Source organism: Delphinus delphis, chromosome 14 (assembly GCF_949987515.2).
Source record: "Delphinus delphis chromosome 14, mDelDel1.2, whole genome shotgun sequence".
Classification (NCBI taxonomy): domain Eukaryota; kingdom Metazoa; phylum Chordata; class Mammalia; order Artiodactyla; family Delphinidae; genus Delphinus; species Delphinus delphis.
In genome coordinates this window covers 46,550,062-46,573,447 of record NC_082696.1, presented here as the reverse complement: position 1 = coordinate 46,573,447, position 23,386 = coordinate 46,550,062, and positions in this window count along the sequence as shown.

Here is a 23,386-nt window from a genome sequence, read left to right as displayed (position 1 = left end):
AGTGCAAGCATGCAGCAGATCTTCATGGTGATGGGATAGTTTTGTATCTTGATTCTGGAAGTGGTTACACTAATGTACACATGTGATAATTGACATAGAGCTATATACATTCATTGCACCAATGTCAATTACCTGGTTTTGATATTTTACCATAGTTATTTAAAATATAACCATTGGGAGAAACTAGGTAATGGCTACATAGGACCTCTCTGTACTATCTTTTCTTTGAAATCTGTGATTATTTCAAAATAAAAAGTTTTCAAACTGCTCTCTGTGACAAATGCTGGGCATGCCACTGCACACTCCTTTTGCATCTTTGCACCTACTCTGATGATGTAAATGATAAATGACTGCAGCTACACTGAGGACCTGAGAACCTCTATTTTGCTCAGAATTTCCCCCTGGCTCCAGACCCCAGAGCCATCTGGCTGGCTCATGGCACCCAAATTCAACATGTCCGGTGTTCATCCTCTTCCCCAAACTACAATTTCAGTATTCCATCTATGTCCCAAATGCACTGAAATCCTTCAAGGTCTCCAAAAGTTTCTTCACTCTTAGCTTTCACTTTTAGCTCGTATCGTTTCTGTACTTGAAGTGAGTTCTGACTTTCCTGTGGCAGAGTCCTACTCATCTTTCCAGATCTTCTTAAATCCTCCTCTTTGACAAAGGCACATCATGGATCCTATATCCATATTCTCATAGAAGTCTGAGGCTTAACGTAGAATATGATTGACCATAACATAGTTACTTGTATGTATGCCTGTCTTCCTCACTATATTGTAAGAACCTCTAGATTATTACTTTAAATTATGTATTGTGCTTGAAACAGCAAGGATAAATAAATTTTTTGTTAAATGAACAAATGAATGACTAAGTTAAATGATCAATCTACTCTATATAATTGCTGTTGGTGGCCACAAAATGGATTTTATATTAAAAATTTTTGTTACAGATATTTTACTTTCTCAAAACACTTTTAAATATTTACCTTGTTTGAGTCTCACAACATCCATCCTGATTAGCTGGCAGAGGTATATTATCCTAATTTAAATGCTAAAGAAGTGGAAGAGCGGTTTTATGTGACTTGTCTGAGGACCATGGTTAATACAGTAGAATAGTAAAGATTAGAACCCACATCTCCTGATTTATACTCTAGTGCTTTGTTCAACACACTATGATTGCTATTGGACCTTTGATCAATGTAACATATGTAGCTAATTTAGAAGAGGTGTGTTTAAAGCACTCAGTTAAGTCATTCCCAAAAGAAACCCACATGAAGTTGGTCCATATTCTCAGCATCTTATACAAATGAGGCTCTGAAATGTAATGTTTCTGATCACTTTTTCAGACTATATCATTGTCATTTTAGCTCTTCTTCTTTGTGCTTTAATGCTGGGTGATGGGGTACTTAATATGACAAGGTATGGCAGGCAGTTTTTTGCTTTCTTAGGGCTTTGTGACCAAGGGGAGAAATTAACATTCTTATAGAGAAAAAACTGAAATGCAAAGTCTCTGACATCTGTTTCTCTCATTTAGTTGGATCTTTTGAGATCAGCTTATCTCTCTTGGCTCTTGGAGTCTGAAATGGAAACCATTGCTTTGATTTATGTATGTTGCCATGATTTATGCTCTGTTAAAATGAATATCAGATGGTTTTACCTCTTTGCAAAGACAATAGCCAAACAGGTAGATTTTATCTTATCATCTGAAAACCAAGATGCTGAGACATGGCTGTCAAATAGCATTGCTTAATTGCTTTAACTACCTCAATATCTTAAAGACTTGGCCATAATGAAAATTAATTTAAATTGAGTTGTAAGACATACATCCAGCACACAGTTACTCAGTACCCTAACCTAGACATGGGGAACTTGGAGAGCTCTTTCACCAAGGCAGTTAGGCAAAGATCCAGATAAAGCCCATTTTAAAGGGAAGCAGATGACTGGAAGAAAACATACTACCAAAGGGTAGAATGCACTTGGATCTTACAAACTATGAAATGACCCATGTGACAGCAAGAATCCCTTCAGAGAGAAACAATAATCAAGTGAATACTAAACATTAAGTAAAGGCCTCCAGTAACTCCTGTAAGATACCCTCCCAGGAAATTCAAACCTGATGAATCACGATGAAACCTACAGAGGTTGCTGATAAACCTTGATTTCCAAGCTTGTTCCTGTTTCTTTTAGAGGAATGACTTGATTACATAAAGTCAGAAGACATCAGACACACACACACACACACACACACACACACACACACACACACGTACGTCCCTTAATTCACTGTTCCAATAGTAAATATGCTCCTCCTTGAAGTAGCCAACAGATATTACTTTTATTTAATGGATATCTGAGGTCAGGATGGCATGTGTGTATGTGTGTGCTGGAGGGTAACCGTAAAATAATGTAAGTGTTTGTTTTGTTGTTGCACCCCTAGGTGGCAAATACCCAAATTCCTATGAAATCATATTAGGATTTTATATTTGCTTGCATTCTGCTGCATGTAAACCCAGATTAGTAAACAGGAAATACTGCAGGAGGAGCTTTCCAAGTGAAACCTGTGGGCCCACTATCTCTTCAGCTCAAGAATGTGCACCTCCTGAACTAAACATTGCCATACTTTTTATGAATGTTTCTAGAAGCCCACTAGAGATAGGAGGCTTGTTGACACGGCATGTATCTTTCCCACCCAGATTGTAGGGCCTTGAGACTACATCACAGCAAGACCTGATTTAATCTTTGTGGGACCTTAATAAGTAACCCTTCTCCTCCCTCAGAGCTAGTCCAGGAGTATTTTTATATTGTATCAGGAGCATGGGATTGGGGAGGGGCGGGGCTGGGCAGGGTAGGGGTGTGGTTATAAGGGTAGAAAAAGGCGTGAGGGAAGGATGCAGGGCCCAGAGAAGGAGTCACATTCTCAGCCTTGCACATCTACTCAGAAACTTCTAAAAGTGAAAGATGGTGAGGGGATACTACTCTGTGAACGGGACTGAAAGGAAAGGAGGGCCCAAGTGGCTCTAGCAAGTCACCTGGTGGGGTGTCTGCCCCTCACGCCTCCCCTCTGTTACCTCCTCAGTCTGCGTGTGACCTGAGTGTAACTTGACTCAGCTGTAAATTGGGGGCACGGTTTGGAGAGAATTTCCTAAGAGACCAAAATGCTAACATTCCTCACTTCTAAGTAATGTTGGTCCTGAACACTAGACTTCATTTGGGAACTTCACTTAGAACTTCCTGATTTATGACAAATATATTTTTTCTTATGGTACAGAAAGTAAAAGAATAGAAAGATAAATCAGGGCCAAAAAAGAAAACAAAAAACAACGAAGCAGCTAAAATATTTGTAAGTATGTCTTCCATAATTACCTGTGGGCAGGTAATTATTTAGGGAAGTTCTCCATGAATATCTATATTGATTTTGCAGTAAAAATGGGAACAAAACTATGATTCAGCTTCTAATTGAAACTGGTTAATATGCACATGAGTTAACCTGATAATAAAATACTGATATGAACATTTCAGACTACAGAAAGATGACATTTTTTGTTCTATTATCTGTATTTTATTTTTCATGTCTGGTTAATAATAATAAACTTAAAACAGTGACACAGTTTGCAGTAACATTACATTTATTTACTTATTAGCTTATTTTCTAGTGATGAGTTATCGATTAATGTATGTACACAGGAGAAAAATGAAACAATCTTATAGGGTATTTACCTATAGCAGTATTAATTCAGAGCTATCACCACATGATATTAGTAGCCAGATGAAAACAAAAACTTAAAAAAAACCAAATTTGAACAGAACAAATAAGGCTATTTTGACTTTTTTTTTCAATTTTCCTGCACGTTTCTTATCATGTCTTTTAACCTAAAAGCAAAATTTAGTTGTATTCCTTCTTTCTACTTCCAAAAGGGATGATAATTTTGAATTCTCCACTTTCCAAATTAGTATGATTCTGAATTTGAGCTAGTATTTTTGCCCCCAAAGTTTTTAACATTGTGCTGCCAAATATCTAAATATAATCTCGAAAATCTACTCAAATTAGAATGGTTAATCTGAATCATTCCAAATATTTGTATAGAAAAATGCATTAAACTGTGGACATTTTTGATACCCAAATATTTGCTTTGAATCTTTGCTTTATGTATTTCCAGTTATCTAATACTTCACTTGTATTGTCAATACTTTCTTACATTTACTTCATTTAGACCTCTTGGTGCAGTGTTTATATTGCTTTTATTAAAATGTGTTTTTTGGTAGAATTATAATAAATTATTTTTAAAATGAGATATCAAACTAATTTCTTAAAGAGATGGTTTCACACTATGAATTCTGCATGCTTTGTTCCCCACCATCATTATCAGGAGGTACTAATGGAAAGCATAGAAAATAAGTTGTCTGAATATTATTTCAGGTTACCTGAAATAAACCCTACTCTTATTTTTGACATATGGCAATATAACCAAAATATTATAATTTTTTACTTTAAAAAGTATTGCACAAAATACTAAGATACATTATATAATAGATCAGTCTTCATTTTAAGGAAATAACAGATTTTCTGAAATTTGCTTTCGATTTGATTTGGATTTGAGCAATGCACAATGAGGAAGCAATGAATACTTAAAGTGCAGCAGTGATTAAAAAAGTATGGGGGCAGGACATATATATGAACAGGTATATTATCTTATGATATCTGTTTTACTGTAACCCACTATCCATGGTATTAGGAAAAGTGTAACAGAAAAGGAAGAATAATTGGAAGGTCTGATCAAATCCTCCCTGAATTACTCCGTCAAACATGCAGAAAACCTATTATTGTATAGATCTTAAGGCAGGCCTGAACTGAATTACTGCTTTAATACTCAATCTCTTTGAATATCATTATTTTCTAAAATAGGTAGAGGTGGATATAGATGAAAGTTAATTTACTCTGAGCATCCAGACCATTTAATCATCTAGACTGCATCACGATAAATAATGTCCTTGGGGATGGAAATAAAAACAAAAATAAACAAATGGGACCTAATGAAACTTCAAAGCTTTTGCACAGCAAAGGAAACCATGAACAAGACCAAAAGACAACCCTCAGAAAGGGAGAAAATCTTTGCAAATGAAGCAACTGACAAAGGACTAATCTCCAAAATTTATAAGCAGCTCATGCAGCTCAATAACAAAAAAACAAACCCAATCCCAAAATGGGCAGAAGACCTAAATAGACATTTCTCCAAAGAAGATATACAGACTGCCAACAAACACATGAAAGAATGCTCAACATCATTAATCATTAGAGAAATGTAAATCAAAACTACAATGAGATATCATCTCACACCAGTCAGAATGGCCATCATCAAAAAATCTACAAACAATAAATGCTGGAGAGGGTGTGGAGAAAAGGGAACACTCTTGCACTGCTGGTGGGGATGTGAATTGGTACAGCCGCTATGGAGAACAGTATGGAGGTTCCTTAAAAAACTACAAATAGAGCTACCATATGACCCAGCAATCCCACTACTGGGCATATACCCTAAGAAAACCATAATTCAGAAAGAGTCATGTACCAAAATGTTCATTGCAGCTCTATTTACAATAGCCCAGAGATGGAAGCAACCTAAGTGTTCATCATCAGATGAATGGATAAAGAAGATGTGGCACGTATATACAATGGAATTTTACTCAGCCATAAAAAGAAATGAAATTGAGCTATTTGTAATGAGGTGGATGGACCTAGATTCTGTCATACAGAGTGAAGTAAGTCAGAAAGAGAAAGACAAATACCGTATGCTAACACATATATATGGAATTTAAGAAAAAAAAAAAGTCATGAAGAACCTAGGGGTAAGACAGGAATAAAGACACAGACCTCCTACTAGAGAATGGACTTGAGGATATGGGGTGAAGGAAGGGTAAGCTGTGACAAAGTGAGAGAGTGGCATGGACATATATACACTACCAAACGTAAAATAGAAAGCTAGTGGGAAGCAGCCGCATAGCACAGGGAGATCAGCTCGGTGCTTTGTGACCACCTAGAGGGGTGGGATAGGGAGGGTGGGAGGGAGGGAGACGCAAGAGGGAAGAGATATGGGAACATATGTATATGTGTAACTGATTCACTTTGTTATGAAGCAGAAACTAACACACCATTGTAAAGCAATTATACTCCAATAAAGATGTAAAATAAATAAATAAATAATGTCCTTGTGGGTTGGGAGATCAAAGAAATTGTTCAACTTCTTTTTCCACCCATGATTATTTAGAAACAACTATTAGGGAGAGATGTTTTACATGAGAATCTCAGATTCTGGGAGGATTAAGTGACAAGCTACAATTCAATAAATATTTCCTAGACAAATGTTAATCTGGAGTAGTCAAACCAGCCTAATACTAATTCAGCCCCTGTCCATACCTTAAACTGTGACCCAGATTGATAAATCTGAATCTCATTTTCTACAGAATGGCCACCTTTTAAAAAGTGTAGTGCTCATGGCAGAAAGTGGATTAAGAGAGGCCCCATTGTTGTTGCCCTGCCTGCACCAGACAGGAGCGTCTGTGTCTTGTGTTACAAATATCTTGGAAATAATAAAGTGATGAAATGCACACATATATTCATCAGTCTGGAGCCTGAAAATACTTCTATTTTTCTTTTTAAAAGGTAATAAAACCTAACTGCATGAATATAATAATAACAGCATGTGTACCATAGATAGTGGTTTACTAACCACTATTCTGTACATTATTCATTCTTACAGTTGGAATTCATGCATGCTTTATCTTCCATCACTAATATCAGGGGTTACTGATAAAATTAGTTCTCTAAATAGTACCTCTGAACGATGAAACAGAAACTTTACAGTAGAAGTGATTATTGCTAATTCATGGGTGAAGAAACTGGGACTGTAAAAATGAGGCAGCTTGCCAAGGCCATTTTTGTATCAAGTGCTACAGTAACATTAGGCTGGACCTTCTTAGGTCAAGGGTCATTTTCTTGCCTCCAGTCAAGCTGTAGTTTACAGAGACTTCCAGATGTTGATGGATAACACATATTTTGCTTGCACTTAGATCCTAAAGACTTTCTACGAAACAATCTCAAAAGGGATTCTTATGAAAACACAATTTGGGGAAGTTATCGTGGGAACACAAATTAAAATAAATGACTAAAACTATGTTTATTTTATTTCATATATAAGCAAACATTTTATTGTTAAACTTCAACATTAGAAGGATGTACAAATTTGTGGAAGTAAAGCCGTCTAGTAGCATAAATTTTTCTTAATTTTCCGATAATGAAGACCTGCCTGTAATTGCCTATATGAGGAATGCAAATATTCTGTGATGCATTTAACCAGTAAATCTACAGTTGAATAAAACAGTAACTAGCTTCTTTTCTTTTTTTATTGAAGGATAGTTTATTTACAATGTTGTGTTAGCTTTAGGTGTACAGCAAAGTGATTCAGTTATATATATGTATATATATATTCTTTTTCAGATTCTCTTCCATTATAGGTTATTGCAAGACATTGAATATAGTTCCCTATGCTATACAGTAGGTCGTTGTTTAACTATTTTGCACTTAGTAGTGTGTATATATTAATCCCAAACTCCTAATTTATCTCCCACTCCCCCACTATCCCCTCTGGTAACCATAAGTTTGTTTCCTATGTCTGTGAGTCTATTTCTGTTTCGAAAATAAGTTCATTTATATCAATTTTTTTTAGATTCATATATAAGTGATATCGTATGATATTTGGCTTTCTCTGTCTGGCTTACATCACTTAATATGATAATCTCTAGGTCCATCCATGTTCCTGCAAATGGCATTATTTCATTCTTTTTTAATGGCTGAGTAGTACTCCATTGTGTATATATGCCACATCTTCTTTATCCATTCATCTGTCAATGGACACTTAGCTTACTTCCAGTCTTCGCTATTATAAATAATGCTGCTATGAACACTGGGGTGCATGTAACTTTTCAAATTAGTTTTCTCCAGTTTCTTTTCAATTAAAGAGGTTAATTTCACTTTTATTTTTTAGTTAATCTGTCTATAATGCAGCAACCTAAGGTAAAATCATGTCCTCGCTGAAAATAAGATTTAATGACTAATTCACATAGGCAATTACATGTTTTTGTATCATGAGCTGAATCATCAGTTTTAACCAACTATGCAAGAATTTGCCATTGAAATAAAAGGCATGAAGGCTTGAGTGACCATCCCTAGTTAGCATTTACTATTGATTAACATAATCTAAGAGCCTCTGGAATGTATATCCACCTAATAACTAGTAAAATAATACAATCATTTAAAAAAAACCTTAGGTCAGTTATTTTTAAAACTTTTATCCAGTTTCCAATTATATTCTGATTCACTTTACCAAAATCCTAAAAAAGAGTCAAGTTTTATTCTAGAAAGATGACTGAAAATCTAGTAGAGTACTCAACAAGGATTTGTTGGATGTTTAGATGAATGGGTGAAAAAATGAATGAATTAAGGGGTCCATGATCAATCCCCATAAAACTTTTAAATTCTATCCTGCACGGAGGGACTGAGGTAAACATACGTTGCATGAAACATTTAGTATGATATCAACACAACTTTTCTTTCAACAGAAAGAACAGGTTTTAGTGGAGGAGAAAATAATTCCAGAAAAATGGGTAAACATAACAAAAGCTCATTTGCCTTTTATTTGATCCAAGTGCAACTGGGAATCTATAGCATGGCCACTACACCTTGGTGTCTTGTAGATTTTGTTGATAGTATCACCCCCTCACCTCCCGAATGATGATACTCAGCATGCTGCAGTCACAGGGTCTGTGGACCTGAGCCTTTCACGCTGTGAAGTAGAGAAATGTATACATATCATTTTTTTCATTTATTTATTTTTATTTATTTATTTTTGGCTGCGTTGGGTCTTCGTTGCTGCACAGGCTTTCTCTAGTTGCAGCGAGCAGGGTCTACTCTTCGTTGCGGTGTGTGGGCTTCTCATTGCGGTGGCTTCTCTTGTTGCAGAGTGCAGGCTCTAGGCGCACAGGCTTCAGTAGCTGTGGCGTGTGGGCTCAGTAGTTGTGGTGCATGGGCTTAGTTGCTCCGTGGCATGTGGGATCTTCCCAGACCAGGGCTCGAACCCGTGCCCCCTGCATTGGCAAGTGGATTCTTAACCACTGCACCACCAGGGAAGCCCTGTATACATATCATTTTAAAGCTACATCTCTTGCTTTGCTCTAGCTCCCTTTCTGCTAGCTTCTCCTGGACTCTTTCTTGCACTTCTTCACTCCGGTAGATAACTATGTTCTTACAGCAGCCAGTGCCCCATAACCTGGAGCATTCATAGTTGTACACTAACCACTGGAGCCCATTTCACACTGGGGAAACTGTACTTGTGCCTAAGGAAGAGAGGAGAAAATTCACTCAACCCACAGAGTCACTATGTCTGCTTGACCCAGATCTATGCTTTAGATTTCAAAAAGTTGCTACCATTTTTCAAATGCAAACACCAGAATAGTATTTCCCTCCACTGTCTAAAGAATTGTGCATGTATTCATCTTTAGATCTGATTTTATTGTCATTTTATGGTCCTGAAATTTTGAATGAAGAACAAAATCAACATAACAAAGTGATACTCATTTTAGCATATTTTGTGTTGATCTCAGACCATATGCATATATATATATATGTATTATATATATATATGTATGTATTTTATATATATATATGTATTTTATATATGTAACATGTAATTTTCAGGTCTAAACAATGGGGAGAAAAAGCATAGTGCCTTTACTGAGACACCACACAAAAATCTAACACTCCACTTACTTGGTTAACAAAAATCCAGTCTTTCCTTGGTTTTCCATTCTCTGGTTATTCTCTCTAGAAATTACTGGGATAGTAAGTGTGTCTCTGTGTGTGTGCCTGTGTGTGTGCCTGTGGTGGAATTGGCAGGCGTGGGATTCAAATGTATACTTGGAGTTTCTGCTTGAAGCTCTGCCAACAGTGATCATTGGTGACTCGTCTTTCCTACTGTTAATTATAGTAGCTCTGTTGCTTCATCTCTGTATCTGCTGCCACCAGCCTCTAGACTGTGATGTCCAGTGCTCTTCTTACACTCTGGTCCCAAAACACTATTTCTGCACTTCAAAACCAGGGGTCTTAGTTTGGGCTTTCTAGAAGCAGGCCCTGAGGAAAAGATCTGAACGAAAAACATTTATTTGTAAGGTGAAGGAGACGTTGTAAAGAAAAGACAAATTGAGACTAGAAAAGGCAGGCAGCCCATCGAGGATGCTTTATCAAGTGAGCTGCCACCATGGCAACTTGAACTAGAAGCCACTGGGGAACATCCTAGCACGGCAATATCAACTTCAGTTAAGGTCGCAGTTCGCTGGGCTGGAATGGGGTTGAAATGGACTACTTAGACCAGCAGTTCTCACATCTGGCTGGTCACTGATATCAGCTGTAGAGCTCTGTAAAATTACCAGCTCCTTGATCCCATCACAAATTATTGAATCAGATTTGGGGATGCAATACTGGGGAAAAGCTAAGGGAGGAATTAGCATTACTAAAAGCATGTCCAGGTGATGGCCATGGACAGCCAGCTTTGGGAATCACTGGCATAGACACAAACTGGTAATTCACATACTAGACAGTTTTCCTTTGTATTTAAAAAATAAACAATAACAGAAGTGTTTTTTATTCTTCCCTTTCTTTCCAGTTCTATAGTCATCATGCCAGACCAGCTCTTCACCGGCACTTGCCTGGATTATTAAACAGCCTCTTACGTGGTTTCCTTTGATCCTCATTCCACTTGGGCATTACCTGTCGTGACCCCCAAGGCTCAGTCCTGCTCTTCCCACTCTAAACCACCTCCCTCGGGCATCACATCCAATTACACAGAGATGATGCCTGCTTTTCTTTCTCCTGTGCAAATTTTTTCCTTGAGTTTCAAATCCAGTATTACAATTGCCATTTGCTATCTCCTTGTTAGATGTCTTGAAATTCAGTCTAACCAAAAGTGCTATCACCATCTTCTCCCCAACACCCTCCAAAATTTCTTAAAGTAAAATTCTGTCTTCTTGGCCTAGAATCTACATAACTCTACCATCTGACAATAAGCAGCATTTCAAATTTTGTCGTTCCTTACAAGCTTGTAGCCAGCCACTGCGCACACCCAACTGAGTGTTCTTTCCTCCCATCCACTCAGTGTCTGCTCATCCTCTACCTTCACTGGTGCTCCTAGTATGAGAAGTCTTTCTTCCAAGCCTTTGCTGGCCTTAGAAAAGTCCCTTCTAAACTTTTCTGTGCTCAAATGTAAATATTTTACATATTTATGTTTATTCTGTATAAATACCTTTATATCTCATTTAATTTTCTGTTGTTGTCTAGATACTTTGTTAATTGCTAAAGCAACCAATCTAGCATCATATTGGTTATAAACACCAGTACTATGAGGAATGTTTCAAAGATCTTTTCAAATAATTATTCCCAAAAAAGGGAAATATGTATGAAGGTGTTTACTCCTATGATTCAATATGTGAATAATCTTTGCTACTAATTGAAGGGATTGGGAAAAACTGTGCAAAGATTTTCCAGAACATCAGAAGAAAGGCCTCTTATAACTAAGCATGCTGATTCTAATAAGACATTCGTTCAACCATTCATCATTTATTCATTCATCCACTGAGAAAACTGTCCTAAGCTGTAGAAATACAGCAGTGAACCAGATTCATGGGTTGTATGCTGTCAAAGAGCTCATATTCCAGTTAAGGAGATGCACAATTCAAAGACACAAAAGATGGGATGGAGTAATTTCATATCCTTTTACTGAGCACCTAGTATACTAGGGACTAAGAAATAATTTGAATTAAAAAAAAATGGGGGTATGAATCCAGGGCCATCACTTAGTAGTAAGGTCATCTTGGGCTCATGATGATCCCACAGATCTTAGTTTCTCCATCTGTAAAGTGGGTTTCTTAGGAGGAACAAAGCTGCTAGTATTCTTAGCAAAGAGTGGACACGGGAAATCACACAAATTGTGGTAATAATAAGAGTAACAATAGTTGTTTTTCCGATAATCTTTTGGTTTGAAGAGGATGAGCAGTTTCATTGGTGAGTGGCTTTCATTCTCATGCATTCAGAACTTTTAACTAAATTTCCTAATGAATTCTCTGGAAATGAAATAATGCATTGCTAATAATTCCTTACATGTGCAGTGACAGATGTTGTTTTATTTGACAGTCATAGCCTCTTTCTGGTATATTTATAAAGACCTTGTTAATAGATGATACAAGCACAGTTCAGAAAGATTTAATATCTTGCTCAAGGTCACATGACAAGTGCCTCAAACTTTGTTCTGTATTATTCTTAGCATGTTAGATGGTTCTGACCTCAGTCTTTTTCCTAGAGGCAGGATAATCCTGAGTGGAAAAGAGGAGTAAGTCATTTTAAAGATGTGACTATAGATATCCTCATGAGGATGACTTGCTGGCTTTGCTACTTACAGGTCTCTGTATTGTTAAACACATATACAACAGGCAAGCTGAGAGTGTGAAAAGTAGTTCAGCAGAAGTAGTTCCTTAATATAGCCCATATCAAGGATCTCTTGGATATTCCTTTATGAGAGCTTTTATTTTGCTTTTTAGGATAGCTTGTGTAGCTCTTTTATTAATTCTTTCAGTGTCTGTGGATGCCTATTTTGTGAAAAAATTCAATTTATGACTCTGGGAATCAGAGAGTTTATACAGGCATTACTCAAGAAGAACTAATTTAGGAAAGCTTTCTAGGTTATATTCCCAAAGTATCTCCCTGATTTTCTCTCTGAATCAGTGGCTGTCTGTTTAATTTGACCAGGCAAGATAGAGTTAGGAAGAGGCAGAGGAGAGACTGTGGAGCAGAAACTGTGGGTTTGCTCATTTCATACTTCTTCTACCCACCCTTTTCCTTTGCCTGCCTCTCACGTAAAAGCAATGCATCAAATGCCCAGTCTCTCTTATAGCTGCAAGTAGCCAGGTTCTGCCCACTGTCTGCTGTTGCCTTCTTTCCCTTTTTTCTTTTTCCATAGTAAACAGTTGATTTGTGGAAGCAGGCATTGCAAACATGGTACAGCAAGAAAGTAAGAAGCAGCCGAAGCACTGTCTGCCCCTCGACCTCTTGTATGAAATGAATACACTGCAAAGTGCTGGGAGTTCTGATAAGCAGCTTTCCGTTATTTGCAGCTATCTGAAAGAGTCAGATAAGAGACTACCTGACTCTCGAAACTTTGGTCTACAGATGCCATGTTTGATACTTAGGTTTAGTGGGTGAAGCACCTGATGGGTATTTTGGGGACGTATTTGAAGACAGTGTATTAAAAACGTGAAAAGAAGACTGATCTTTCATTATATGCGCTCAATAAGTAATGGTGTTTTTTTACTGCCTGAAAATAGAAATTTCTCCTCTTCTGGAGGGGAGTGATAGTCAAGAGCAAAATGCTAGTTACTTCTTATTCAAGAATAGGATATCCCTTTAGTTCATTTAATAGAAGACAAATTTTAAGAAATAAAAAAAAAGATATGTGAAGCCAGATTTCATTGTCTTCAATGGCAGTTCCAGCAAAAGGAAGGGTGATTTGGGGAAAAAGACTTTCCAGAGATGGCTGGGAACCTGGGAAACTGGGCTGTCTTTTGAGTTCCACCAATTGCTTTTCATTCATCTTTGGATAAATCAAGTAAGTTTTTATGCATAAACTTCCTTATATTTTGAATATTATCAACAGTGCTTACTCTCTCTCACCTCTTGCTCTTTAGAGGATAAATGAGTGTTATGCACTTTGAGTGTCTTTGAAGGGGAGTGGTGTTCAAGTTTCATGGATGTGTGTATCATTAATACCATGTTCACACATATCTAAGAAAAAAATAACTCTGCCTGGTCACTGTCAAAACAGATTACAACATTGACTAGTCATCACATTGATATTTAGTGAAAATGAAATATGTTCTTTTCCAGTCTAAGTTGTGGCTGAAGATCCATCTGCTTTGAGTGGTAAAAGCAAAGATCAGGGATTTTGCTGCAACTGTTGTCAATGCATCTGTCAAAATAGTCTTTGATATTTTGTCATTTAGCTAAATAAATTTAAGAGATGAAAAATCACTAAATGTTAGGAATAGAACTGTAATATCATTGTAGAATTTACTCAGGGTTTAAGATTTCCTACCTCCTCTCCCAAACTCAGTCTTATTCAGTCTTCCTTTGTCCCAGTAAAAGGCCCAATCATCCATTAAATCTGCAAATCAGCAAAGGTAATAATGATAATAAAGCCATCACTAACGTGTGTGAAGAAAATTTCAGTTTATAAATTCTTTTACAGATGTATCCACCCATTTGATCATTGATCATTAGAAAATCAATTAAACTTAGGGCTGAGAATGTATGCCAAATGATAAAAACTCCCTGATTTTCTAATACATCAATCTAGCAGCCTAGTGAAAGTAAAGCTGTGTGGAAATCATGTCTGAAATAATGTCGTGGAAAGTCAGGTGCATTGTTGAGGATCTACTTCATTGTTGTTCATGAATTTTAAAGAAATCATTTTTCCTGCTTCCTGTGATTTGCTCCAGCAAAGAAACGAGTGTTGTTGGGTTGATATAGGACTATGGTGTTTAGAGCCAGATGACAAAAGCACAGATGGTCAAGGGAATTTAGGGTAAAAGTAAGAAGGTTTGTGAAACAATATACCCTGTAATCTAAGTCTGATATACTATGGAAGTGAAGAGAGGAGAGGACTGATAGCTTGATAAGCAGTTTAGGCATCACTGTATAGGAGTTCCCCGTGTGGTCAGAAAACAGAGCAAGAACAATGAAAAAAAAAAAGTTGAATGGAGGCTTCTGTCAAAGACAATGTTTGAATCAATGCTTTTGGAGAATGAATCTGTATGCTAGTGACATGACCAAAGATACGGCAATGGGAGAAGAGTGTGGTAAGCTATGGTTCTGGAGTGCTTGGTTATGTGGGTACTGAGGTCAGCTGGCATGATGAGTGATGATGGTTCAGATGACGAGGTGTCCAGTGAATCAGGAAATTTGTTGAGTTTGTTGGTGAATAGCAACATGGAAGGTAGTGGTATAGCTAATTAATAATAGTAATACCACCTAACGCATTGGGTATAACTTAAACTATGTGAAACACTGTTTTAAGTGCTTTTCATACATTATTTCATTAATATTCTCAGTAATCCCATGAGTTAAGTAAAATTATTTTTCCATTATAAAATGAAGACATCGAGGCACAGAGAGGTTTGGTAACTTGACAAAGGTCTCAGGGCTAATGAGGGCAGAGAGTTTGGATCTGAATCCAGAGAGTAAGATTTCAGAGTCCATGTGCTTATCGACTATGGTATAATACACAAAATCTTCAAGGATTTAGGAGTTAGGCTTTTTATTTAAAGAGCAGGAAAGAGCAATGATATGACCATGGTAATGGGAGTCCTGGCTCTTCAGTGTGTGGATAAGAGAAAATAACTGGACCAATTTGAAAGGGCTACATGAAAATGGTGAGCTACAATTTAAATTAAAATCAAAGATGTAGAGGAAAATATCCCCCCCAAATAGAGAGTATAAGGATGTTTGTCAGTTCTTGGGGACATGTGGGAAGGGTGTGGAATGTGGAGGAAGGGTAGGTCCTAGGTGAGGTTTGGAGAGGGCACTGCGCTGTGGTTGAGCGGTTGTGGATTGTGTACAGTGCATGGGCAAGGTAGTGAGGGGTGAAACCCACCCCCCTCATGGGACTGCATCCACCCACAGGGTCACCCTTTTCTCATTTATACAAAGGTGCTGTAGAGGACATTGGAGGCTTGGGGGGACTTATACTCTGCATTTAATGATGAAAACAAGGCATGTGATTTAGTGGGTTTAATCTCAAGTGCCTCTTTGAGGAGGGGAGGCACTGGCTCAGTGGACAAGGGACTTGTCACCTTGGAGTGAGGGGCTAATGGGCTCAGATATTGCACACTCCCTGTACTGTGCTATTAAGCAGATGGTAGACCAATTACTGAGAATTTGCCTGAGCTGCACAAGTCAGAAACCTAGAATTCATCCTTGACAGTTCCATCTCCCTCCCTGCTCTTTATCTCATCTATTATGAACTTACAAAATTTCTCATTTGCGTTGTCTTATTTCTATCACCTCCTACTGCATGATTCCAGGCTTTCATATTAGTCCCTCTTCAATCTGTCTTCATATTGCAGCCAAAGTTAACAACCAAATTATAACACTTCCTCCTTCTTATAATACATATACTACAGATTCTGAACAATTTGACCCTTTGATTTCTGTTACCCTCATTTTCCACCAAGTATCCCCTTCATTCTTCCTATTCTAGCCACTTTGTAACTTCTTCCATTCCTTGTACTTACCGTGTTCCTCCTGCCACAGTTCCTCTGCACATCTGTTTAGTATATTAGAATGTGCTTCCTTCCTCTTTTCAAGTAGGTTATTCCTACTTATTTTTCAGATATCAATTCAAGCTTCAATCCATCCTAGAGGCCTCTTTTGACCTTTCTGATCCAACCAAATACCCTATTGTAGGCTCTCATATCCTCTCTGAACGTCACCCTCATATTATTTGTCACAGTGGATATTTGCTTTTTGTCTTCTCCACTAACACTGCTAGGTTCTCTAGGGCAAGATCATGTCTTATTGTTGCCCACTGTGTCAGCAGTGTCTAGCACAGTGGCTGCCAAACAGTGGGCATGCTTATAGAACATACTTGTGAGAAAATATTCAAAACTGATTTCATTCCACTGGAATCTAATTCTCAGTGGAATATGTGGGATACTGAAACTGTCAAACACTGGCCTCCAGAAGCTCAACATCCATCATTGTTAAAATTGTGCATCTCCCTCTGGTTGTGCAGATAAACAGGTCTAGATATAACACCCTGAGTGCATGCTTGGTATTTACAAGAGCATGTGTGTCCAAAAAAGGCCAATATACCACCAAGAAACACAAATGGGAAAATAGGTGAAATGCAACCAGCTTCCTATGTTCCAGAGGTCAAGCCATGGCAGCTTTCTCTCATGTACAGCATCTTCTACATGTTACTGAACCAAATTTGGGTCTGCTTGCCCACATACAGTAAAGCCAAGCTACTGACACCAGGTTGTGGTGAAGGAAGGTAGAGCTTTTATTGCAGGGCATCAAGCAAGGAGAATGGGCAGCTCATGCTCAAAAGACCCAGACTCCCCAATTGGGATTTCAAAGGCAGTGTGAGGGAGGGGGCTGCAGGGTGTGTGATCAGCTCGTGCACCATTCTTGGATTGGATGGCATCAAGGTGAAGTTTCAAGCACCATCAACCTCTGGTTTCAACTGGTCTAGGGTCTATGTGCTTGTGGTCAGCAGTTTTCATCTGCTGGAGGTCTGCTTCCCGTAAAAACAACTTAGGAATGTGTGCCAGGCCTTTATCTATATCTTTCAGGGAACTGGGAGTTCGGTGATTCTGTGATGGTATGGCTTTATAGTCTAAATTGTTACCAGTTTCCAGGCCCAACAGCTATTCTTTGTTTCTACATCTTCACATTTCCTAATCATTAACTCTTGAACCAGCCCTTTGAGACTCAGGGGAGGCCTGTGAGACTAAAGCAAAGCCCTTTTACTTCAAAGGACAGGGACACAGCTTGTACACAATTTCACACACATAAACTCTAATCATACAAATGTATGGCAAATCACTGCTACCCTGTCCTTGACCTGATAGGCTCTGATTGAACATAGCATGCATTTGGATTTAGCTAAATATGTGAATGGAGGCTGGGTCAACCATGTGGAAAATAGTACTTGGTCTTGGAGTCCGGAAATCTGGGTTTGAGTCATAATCTGGTATTTATTATTTGTGCTACCTTGGGTAAGGAATAGGAAATTCATTTTCTTGGGCATCTATCATGGGATAGATACTTTCATAGGCCTATCATTAACTTACATGCTCTTCACTTGCTGTGTAAGTTAATACTGTTTTACTGTATGTTAGAAATTATCATTACCTTATTTTGCTGATGAGGAAAGGAAAAGAAAAGTGAACTTGTAAAAGTCACACAGCTCAGAAAATGAGGTTCAGAAAATGTGACCCAAAATCCAGGCTCTATTTCTTACCTTCTTTCTCCTTGGATGCTTGAGATCTTAGAATCTACCTGTCACTGTGTACAAAATGGTCATGATAATAATGGCTTTATGAGAGGATTGTTGTGATGTTAAATTCGAAAATGAGGTGAGGCAATTAGCAATGACCGAAGTTTCTTGTTGTTCGGTAACTTTTAGGATAAAATTAGCAAGCACAGTGAAATAAGTATGGATGGAATTGGCAAAATTCAACTGCAAAGTACCATTTACCAAAAATTATTTAAAATTGGTGCTATTTGTTTCATTACCAAAATACTATAAGTATTTCAATTATATATATAATGTATATATGTGTATATATGTATATATATTTAAAACTACACAAATAAAACAACCATTACAAAAAATGGCTGATAGTTCTTGACAATTATAATTTTTAGAGTTTCTATTTAATGATGGTCATAAAATGAAAATCTTTACTTAAAAAATAAAGGAGAAAATTTAAGTTATTTTTAAGGTTTTGGAAATTTTGTCACATTTTTTCTCAACCTAATCCAAAGTTGAGATAATTCATCTGTCAAGTGAAGAAATATTATGATCTTATTTGTTGAACAAATGGACAGTCTAGTATTTCTAAAATTGTTTGGAGTTAACAGGCAAAAAAGATCTGAGATGGGGAGAAAGTAATGGTTTCTTAACTATGGGAATACCAATGATCTGAGATATTAATAATTAATATAAATTACTATAATTTCTCATTCATATTAAAGATTATTTTCCTTTTACCTATATTGGAGGTGAATACTTACATTCTGGAACCAGGTTAATTGTCCTTGTCTAATACTAGCAGTATGAAAATGTTGTTAATAACAATATAACATTGATAATTGCAAAAATCACATATCTATATGTTATAACACTTTTAAGAGCTAGAATACTTCTGACAATTGCAAAATTGAATCCCATAATTAAGACCATTGGCAAAGAAAGTGAAAGGTCTGAGCTATTAAATGTTTCAAAAAAATTCTAATTAGAATATTTTCAAATTCACATTTTGTAAATCAACCTGGGGCCCTGGGAAACAAAAGAGGGCTGATACCTTGTTTCTCCAATGGTCCTGGAGGGGTTTTTATATTGCTCAAGAATATAATACAGTTGTACATCAAAATGAAATATGTGTAGCACAGGCCCCTCTAGGTATTGTTTGAGACCAGCATTTGTACTCAGTAAAACCCAAGTACATTTTTGGAGTGGTTAATCTCCATTCTGGTGGCCACCTATTGCCCATACCAGCTGAGGTTTGGGGTTCCAGCCTTCATCCAAGCAAAGGTGCAAAATTAAAACAAAATAAATAAATGAAATGACATGTCACATTGTAAGGGAATCCAAGATATGGGATAGAGCTGTATCTTTTCATGGTTAAAATCCAAGGTAGTAATTTTTAAAACATGTTGACACAAAATTACTCATAACAAGCAAACTTACTTGTAAACCTTCTCAAACTTCTCTAAGTTTTTATGGCTCTTGGTTATAAATGTTAAGTTCATCAATTGATGGAATGTTATTTACCTTTTAATACAGCAACTATTCCTAGGAAATAGATGGTAGGTGATGAGATCTCTATCAATTTTTTCTATTTCCTTTTTTGTTTTTCAGTTTTCCAATTGAAAATAGTCTTTTTTGGATATAATTTAATAAACTCTTATTGAGCTATACTTTTTCAAAACATGCCTAGTAATACACAGATTATCTAGAGATGATTATGTTATATAAACATACTGAATTGGGTGTACTATGCTAGTAATTTGAGTTTCCAGAGGTTCTTGCTCCTATTGACTGTCTTAACTGAAGGCATGTCTTCATCAATATCTCTTTTATAATACAATTACAGCATGGGAAAATGTATTTTGAAAACAAGATTAATAGGTTATTACAAGAATAACAGCTCAATTCCCATTTTTTAAAATTAATTTATTTTTGGCTGCATTGGGTCTTCGTTGCTGTGCACAGGCTTTTCTCTAGTTGCGGTGAGCGGGGGCTACTCTTTGTTGCGGTGTGCGGGCTTCTCATTGCTGTGGCTTCTCTTGTTGTGGAGCATGGGCTCTAGTCGCGCGGGCATCAGTAGTTGCGGCACGTGGGCTCAGTAGTTGTGGCTTGCGGGCTCTAGAGTGCAGGCTCAGTAGTTGTGGCACAGGGGCTTAGTTGCTCTGCGGCATGTGGGATCTTCCCAGACCAGGGCTCAAACCCGTGTCCCCTGCATTGGCAGGTGGATGCTTAACAACTGCGCCACCAGGGAAGCCCTCAATTCCCATTTTCAGATTCCTTTCATGGGATACTTAAAGTTACAATCTCTTTTAATAGCTGCTACTACCTATATATTTATTTTGACTTTGCCACATCCCATATTGTTGTTTTCTGATTCATTATCAGTGTTCCTGCTTTATAATATAGTCACATCATATCACATGAAACATAAAAATGAGAAGCATGAGAAAAATATTGTCATCATCTAGGTTATTGCAAAGCACTAGATTTTGTTCAGGCATTATCTTACTTATAAGGTATATGGAATCACATAATACTACCAGCTTGCTGACTGGCCAGACCCACAGGGCTCCCTTCATTTGTTACCACCCAGAACTAAAGTAAGGGTGTGGGCAGCAGTGAAGAGCCCTGGGACAAGGTCCAAATTTGTCTGGTGCGTCCATCTACACTGTTGCTTCCTGAGCTATAGAAAACACAATGTGAAAGCTTGCCCTATAAGCACTTGACAGTGAAGAAAACTCCAAGGGAGAGTCAGTGGGGAAAAAGTGTATCACCAAGAAGAGAAGCCCTGTCCTCTTCCCCAAATGCCTCTCTGTTGCCCTCTACTGACAAATGTTAACATCATACCAGCCCGAAAAGCAAAGACTGTAAAGGGCCCAGATTCATTTTTCCAGGCTAGGCAACAAAGGATGATTTGTTGTGGAGAGGCATTAAATTGATAGCTGCCACATACCCCAATTATTTTTAGTATACATAATGATCCATTTAAGTATTTTCTAGTCGTAGAATATGTTTGTCCTGAAGCTCACATCAGTTCTTCCCAGTAACCAGAGAAAGATGATAATTTATTGGCAGCATGAGAAAGAGGCACTGGTCTTGAGGTTGGGCAAGAAGTTTACCCTTTCTCAACCTCAGTGTCCTCATCTATGACATAAGAAAGTTTAATAAGATTGGTTTTCTCAAATTTCAGTGCAAAAACTCCTAGGACTCCATAGAATCTCTTAAAGGTCAAAGATGGTTGAGAAGGCAAGATTGTTGGAGTTTTCAATTCCTCACCCATCTTCAACCAGAGCTACTCTAATACTATTTGTCATAACAGGGTTCCTATGAGGAAGAGGGAGCTTAGTGGCCAGGTTGTGACTTTGGGTGGGGTCTGGATCTGTGGGGACAATTAACAAGACACCATCTTTGTCTTCCTTTCACACTGCTTCAGGAGCTATGTTGCTGTTCCTAGTAAGGCTTTGTTTGAAGAAAGAGTTTTTCCACTTAGTGATAAATGACTAAAAAACTATGAATTAAAGGCTATCTACGTTTCCTTCCAACTCTGAATTTCAATGGCTACTTGAAATTCTTACCATTTGTTTTGATTTTTAGTACTCTAGTTGTTGTGTTTGATTAGGCCTTAGCCCAGGTGTTGTGGTTTTCTGGATTCTTCTATAATATTTGGACCTCAGCTACCTGCATAGGTCATGGCTTTGCTCCCTGACCCTTGGATGTGACTCCCTGATCTGGGGCTCCATGGATATTTGGTTAGTTCTGGTCAGTGCCCTGCTGCACCAGCCCCAGCCTCTATAAAATGATGGATTCCAGCTTTTGCTGTGCTTCTATACATTCCTAATTGATTCTTTATTATTCCTGAAGATTAGCAGAGCTATGAGGATAGAATAGAAAGGTTTGGGAATTAGATTAGATTAACACCCAGAAGATTGACAGAAGGAGATGATTGTGAATCATCAGATCAGACAGAAGGGAGATGGGTTTAGAAGCAAGTAAAACAATAGACACATATGATCTGTGAACACTCACTGATCACTGTGGATGCACCGAGAGTCAATCTCGTCTAATCTTATCTCCTACCTTACCCTTCAGTGGTCATAAACATACCCTCAACCCTTCCTATAGAGAAAGAACTGCTCAAGGAGCTCATTTAAGTCAATGGCAGCCTGCTGAGTTCACCTGCATCCCTTCCTCACGTGCTGCCCCTACGTCTCCTCCATGAGGACACTCCATACCTTGCACATGTCCTTTTGATGTCTCCTGTGGGACTGCAGTGGTTAAGAATTTGACTACAAAAGGGGCTGGTTCCTTATCACAGCAAGGACGGTATTTACTAGTAGTTGGTGGTAGGGCCTACCCCTTATCTCTCACCTAGAATAGACATACTTGAGAAAAACATCTATGTAATACTCCATGCTAGATTATACAAATATACTAGGTTTGGGAGAAAATTTGTTTTCTAGACTGTATGCATTAGAGTATCTCCTAAACTTTTTCAAAGGAGACCCCCAAAATCTATCAATAAAATAGAACGTTTTTCTCGCTTAACTAATACTTCAAAATGAGCAGACAGGCTTTTCTCCACAAGGTCATTCACAGATTCAGGTGGGTAGTGCATTTGTACCCCATCACCTATAAATGCTATGGGACTTCCCATTTGTGGGTCTAAGGCAATTATTCCAGTTACCTTTGTCTTTAGGGTCAGGGGTATCTCACCAACCTTTGGGAGGGGGAAGGAGAACATGGAGGTCAAGCACCTTCACTTTAAAATTCACTGACAAAAATAAAATATATGAGCACTCTATGGCAAATTATAAGTGAAATACCATTTGAAGTACATGTGAAAATAAAATTGTGAATTAAAAGTTGAACATTATCTATTGTTTTACAGTTGACCCTTGAACAACATGGGTTTGAACTGTGTGGGACCACTTATAAGTGGATTGTTTTCTATAGCAAATACTACAGTACTACACAAAATGGGGATGGTTGAATCTTAATATGGAACCGAGGATCCTGAGGAACCCTGGATAAGGAAAGTCGACGAGTGGATTTTCCACTGTCTGGAGGTTGGGTACCCCTAACCCTCAGTGTTGTTCAAGGGTCCACTGTACCTGTAGTTTGAAAGACAGGCACAAGAGTAAGTGGTATTAGTGGCACATTTTGAAATCTGGAATGCACTGTCATGCCGTCAACATTGAGCCAAGAATTTGAGTGAGTCAAAGTAGCCTTGGCTAGTTGAGCTGGTTGTTTGCCTAT